This window comes from Salmo salar, unplaced genomic scaffold (genome assembly GCF_965601325.2).
Source record: "Salmo salar unplaced genomic scaffold, fSalSal1 ptg000687l, whole genome shotgun sequence".
Lineage (NCBI taxonomy): Eukaryota > Metazoa > Chordata > Actinopteri > Salmoniformes > Salmonidae > Salmo > Salmo salar.
In genome coordinates this window covers 82,501-87,500 of record NW_027675464.1, presented here as the reverse complement: position 1 = coordinate 87,500, position 5,000 = coordinate 82,501, and the positions used below count along the sequence as shown (strand labels likewise).

General features: G+C 44.8%; 1 pseudogene across 1 annotated transcript in view; it reads left to right on the top strand.

The window, feature by feature from the left end:
- The window catches only part of LOC145877115 (E3 ubiquitin/ISG15 ligase TRIM25-like), a 7,877-nt pseudogene that overhangs the window by 806 nt on the left and 2,071 nt on the right, over nt 1-5,000 (top strand). The window contains exon 2 of the transcript XR_014391574.1: nt 240-335. The product of XR_014391574.1 is annotated as an E3 ubiquitin/ISG15 ligase TRIM25-like (transcript). The remainder of the gene's footprint in view (nt 1-239; nt 336-5,000) is intronic.

The window sequence follows — 5,000 nt, the reverse complement described above, 5'->3', positions numbered from 1 at the left end:
TATTATCATTCTGAATGGCCTTTTATGAGTCCAAAGTTTCAGTCTCAACCTGTTGATACATGTAGTCCTACCATAAAAAACTATAGTCATTCACATAGCAACAAATAAATATCATTTAGTAAATGGACCATCCATTTTTTTAGACCTTCCTCTCTATGGGGCCCTATGTCACATTACTATACTATTGATCTACTGGACTAATAAAGCTTGATAGCTCATTGAAGAGTGATTCTCCACAGAGGCGGCTGGGGATGAGTCAGCAGAAGGTCCAGCAGAGATTCCAGGAGAGAGAGAAGGAGCTGAAGGAGCTCCAACAGGCTGTGGAGTCTCTCAAGGTGAGTATTGTTTGACCAGAGGAGACACACCATTTCACCTGTCTCCTCCAGTCAGAGAGAGAGAGAGAGAGAGAGGTAGAGGGGCCCCTATCCAATCCCACTGACCCCCACTGTTGGGAACAGGGTTGTCACTGCTGAGGCAGTGAAGAAAGTAGAGGAGGATGGGTCAAGGCTGAGGGGTCCTGAGAGGATCCCTGTGAGTAGTAGATCTGTGACAGCACAGAGGGATGGGCCAACCAGTGATATATGCTTCAGTAAGGTTGGCTTCTTAGTGTTCATAGCAAATGGTTATCAACTGTACCGCAGAAATGGAATGTAAATCACAGAAAAAAATATGTTTTGGTGGCAGCTGCAGAGAAGTATTTGGTCATACTAGATTTGACTTCAGAAGAGTTCCAGGGTGTGTTGAGTGGTGGTGTCCCGTCCTCCCAGGCCGTTGGCCTGGTGCAGGAGCAGATAGGGTCAAAGTAGTGGAATGGGGTAGTGGGTTTTAATGAGTGTAGGGTTAGTTGGCCTGGTGCAGGAGCAGATAGGGTCAAAGTAGTGGAATGGGGTAGTGGGTTTTAATGAGTGTAGGGTTAGTTGGCCTGGTGCAGGAGCAGATAGGGTCAAAGTAGTGGAATGGGGTAGTGGGTTTTAATGAGTGTAGGGTTAGTTGGCCTGGTGCAGGAGCAGATAGGGTCAAAGTAGTGGAATGGGCTAGTGGGTTTTAATGAGTGTGGGGTTAGTTGGCCTGGTGCAGGAGCAGATAGGGTCAAAGTAGTGGAATGGGGTAGTGGGTTTTAATGAGTGTAGGGTTAGTTGGCCTGGTGCAGGAGCAGATAGGGTCAAAGTAGTGGAATGGGGGTAGTGGGTTTTAATGAGTGTAGGGTTAGTTGGCCTGGTGCAGGAGCAGATAGGGTCAAAGTAGTGGAATGGGGTACTGGGTCTTAATGAGTGTAGGGTTAGTTGGCCTGGTGCAGGAGCAGATAGGGTCAAAGTAGTGGAATGGGGGTAGTGGGTTTTAATGAGTGTAGGGTTAGTTGGCCTGGTGCAGGAGCAGATAGGGTCAAAGTAGTGGAATGGGGTAGTGGGTTTTAATGAGTGTAGGGTTAGTTGGCCTGGTGCAGGAGCAGATAGGGTCAAAGTAGTGGAATGGGGGTAGTGGGTTTTAATGAGTGTAGGGTTAGTTGGCCTGGTGCAGGAGCAGATAGGGTCAAAGTAGTGGAATGGGGTAGTGGGTTTTAATGAGTGTAGGGTTAGTTGGCCTGGTGGCAGGAGCAGATAGGGTCAAAGTAGTGGAATGGGGTAGTGGGTTTATAATGAGTGTAGGGTTAGTTGGCCTGGTGCAGGAGCAGATAGGGTCAAAGTAGTGGAATGGGGTAGTGGGGTTTTAATGAGTGTAGGGTTAGTTGGCCTGGTGCAGGAGCAGATGGGTCAAAGTAGTGGAATGGGGGTAGTGGGTTTTAATGAGTGTAGGGTTAGTTGGCATGGTGCAGGAGCAGATAGGGTCAAAGTAGTGGAATGGGGTAGTGGGTTTTTAATGAGTGTAGGGTTAGTTGGCCTGGTGCAGGAGCAGATAGGGTCAAAGTAGTGGAATGGAGGTAGTGGGTTTATAATGAGTGTAGGGTTAGTTGGCCTGGTGCAGGAGCAGATAGGGGTCAAAGTAGTGGAATGGGGGTAGTGGGTTTTAATGAGTGTAGGGGTTAGTTGGCCTGGTGCAGGAGCTGATAGGGTCAAAGTAGTGGAATGGGGTAGTGGGTTTTAATGAGTGTAGGGTTAGTTGGCCTGGTGCAGGAGCAGATAGGGTCAAAGTAGTGGAATGGGGTAGTGGGTTTTAATGAGTGTAGGGTTAGTTGGCCTGGTGCAGGAGCAGATAGGGTCAAAGTAGTGGAATGGGGTAGAGGGTTTTAATGAGTGTAGGGTTAGTTGGCCTGGTGCAGGAGCAGATAGGGTCAAAGTAGTGGAATGGGGTAGTGGGTTTTAATGAGTGTAGGGTTAGTTGGCCTGGTGCAGGAGCAGATAGGGTCAAAGTAGTGGAATGGGGTAGTGGGTTTTAATGAGTGTAGGGTTAGTTGGCCTGGTGCAGGAGCAGATAGGGTCAAAGTAGTGGAATGGGGTAGTGGGTTTTAATGAGTGTAGGGTTAGTTGGCCTGGTGCAGAAGCAGATAGGGTCAAAGTAGTGGAATGGGGTAGTGGGTTTTAATGAGTGTAGGGTTAGTTGGCCTGGTGCAGGAGCAGATAGGGTCAAAGTAGTGGAATGGGGTAGTGGGTTTTAATGAGTGTAGGGTTAGTTGGCCTGGTGCAGGAGCAGATAGGGTCAAAGTAGTGGAATGGGGTAGTGGGTTTTAATGAGTGTAGGGTTAGTTGGCCTGGTGCAGGAGCAGATAGGGTCAAAGTAGTGGAATGGGGTAGTGGGTTTTAATGAGTGTAGGGTTAGTTGGCCTGGTGCAGGAGCAGATAGGGTCAAAGTAGTGGAATGGGGTAGTGGGTTTTAATGAGTGTAGGGTTAGTTAGAAGTGTGTTTTTTAGTATTATCATAATTTCCCCTTTTCCTATTTTGTATCCCATAATATCATGGATTTATATTATAGTCCAGTTGAGGCAGGTGAGATGCCTTTGGATATACGACGTAATAAATTGTCATTAGCTTATTGGGTTGAAAGGCTGTGAGGTTGAGCATCCCACTGCTACTGTTCTAGATGACTGTTGGGAATATACTAGTAGACAAGGCAGTGGTTTTGGTTGGACAGTTGGAAAGCTTGCTGATGAGAGTAGTTTCAGGGAGTTGGAGGTTGGCCCTTTCTGTGGTGATAGGGGATGTTCCTCCATGGTTACTCCCAGATCCTGTTGTTGATCTAACCTTGGTAGACAAAAGGAAAGATTGGGTCAGAAGTCAGTGATAAAGGGAAACTGGTTGACAATTACATTGGTAGAAGTTGTTATGCTTTTTTACCTCTTTTCACAGATGGATCCAAGGGCCCAGATAGTGGGCCCACAGGAGCAGGTGTTTACCTTCCTGAATGTGATGTGCAGATATGTAGAAGACTAACAGATGAACTGTCAGTGTACTCAGTTGAACTGTTGGTGATAATAGTTGTCCTCCAGTGGGTGGAGGACGTACAGCCTGTCAGAATTATAGTATCCTCAGATTCTCTGTCTGTATTGAATAGTTTATCATCTGGTAAATCTATTAGGAGTGACCTACTATTGGAGGTATTAATGTTATTATGGAGAATTGAGAGCCTATTTTCCAAATGTATTTTGTCAAAAATGTAAAATGTAAATGGAGGGTATTGTCAATGAAATGGTGGAGCATGTGTTGTTATATTGTTGTAAGGATGTTGAAGAGAGGGAAAGATTGAAGTGTAGGGTCATTTAGGTTGGATGGGGTTGGGGGGGGTTGGAAGGGATTTGGGGGATGGGGGAGGGTCTATTAGAAGTTAGTAGGGATCTTTTTTATTTTCTCAGAAGTACTGAGTTAGGTAGGAGGATTTAGAAATGGTGTAAACCGTGATTGAACACTCCAGCACAGTAGGAGGCGCCATGCTCCTTTAACGTTGGTTTGAGGACCGCCATTATACCATAGAAGAAGAAGAAGTTGGTAACGTGAGGTTTTGTCGTTCGTGAAGAGTGCAGCTATTCTTTTGCCTATTTTCCAAATGTATTTTGTCATGGTGGGAGGGTTTGTTTACTGGTTTCCGCTGTTTATCGGTTAGAGTTGAGGAGGGAGTAGGGTAGTTTGATGTCCTCAACCGAGTGGAGAAGAAACGCTGTCTCTTCAGGTGCGTTGTGGAGAATGGTGTGGAGGAATTATTGATCCTGGTCGGTGAACAGGTGGGAGAGGAACATATACACTCTGTATCCAGAATGAACAAGGCGGTGGTTGTGGTAATGTAAAAGGTGAGTCTTGTTACCCGGCTAGTTACCAGTATGATTTATGTGAGGGGTTGTGTTGGTGCTGATTTCGACAAGAGTAGTGGTGTCTAATCTGCCTCCGTTTATTACCACCGAACAGATCCGTAAAGAGTTGGTTCGTTTTGCTAAATGTGGAAGTGTTTTTCTGAACGAAATTCAAGGTTAAACAGGGGAGGGGTGGTACACAGGGTTTGTTAGCACAGAGGAGCCCAGTGATATAATATTATATATATAATATTACTATATGTCCCAGCTGTTTGCTGTGGTTTTGAAGTAATTCTCTTCCAGCCCGCGTTAACCTTGTAGGTTTACCTCAGGTAACTTATTATTAACTATCCTTGTAGGTTTACCTCAGGTAACTTATTATTAACTATCCTTGTAGGTTTACCTCAGGTAACTTATTATTAACTAACCTTGTAGGTTTACCTCAGGTAACTTACTATTAACTCTCCTTGTAGGTTTACCTCAGGTAACTTATTATTAACTATCGTTGTAGGTTTACCTCAGGTAACTTATTATTAACTATCCTTGTAGGTTTACCTCAGGTAACTTATTATTAACTAAACTTGTAGGTTTACCTCAGGTAACTTATTATTAACTAGGTTACAGCTACTTAGTGAGGAAGCTCACTGTTCACCTGGTTATAGATTGTAGTGACTTACAGGGATGGTTGGCGCAAAGCCTTCAAACGTTAGAACATGTTCTGGTCATGGTTAACTGTATATATATTTTTTTATTATATAAAAATGTGTAAATTCTCAACAAATC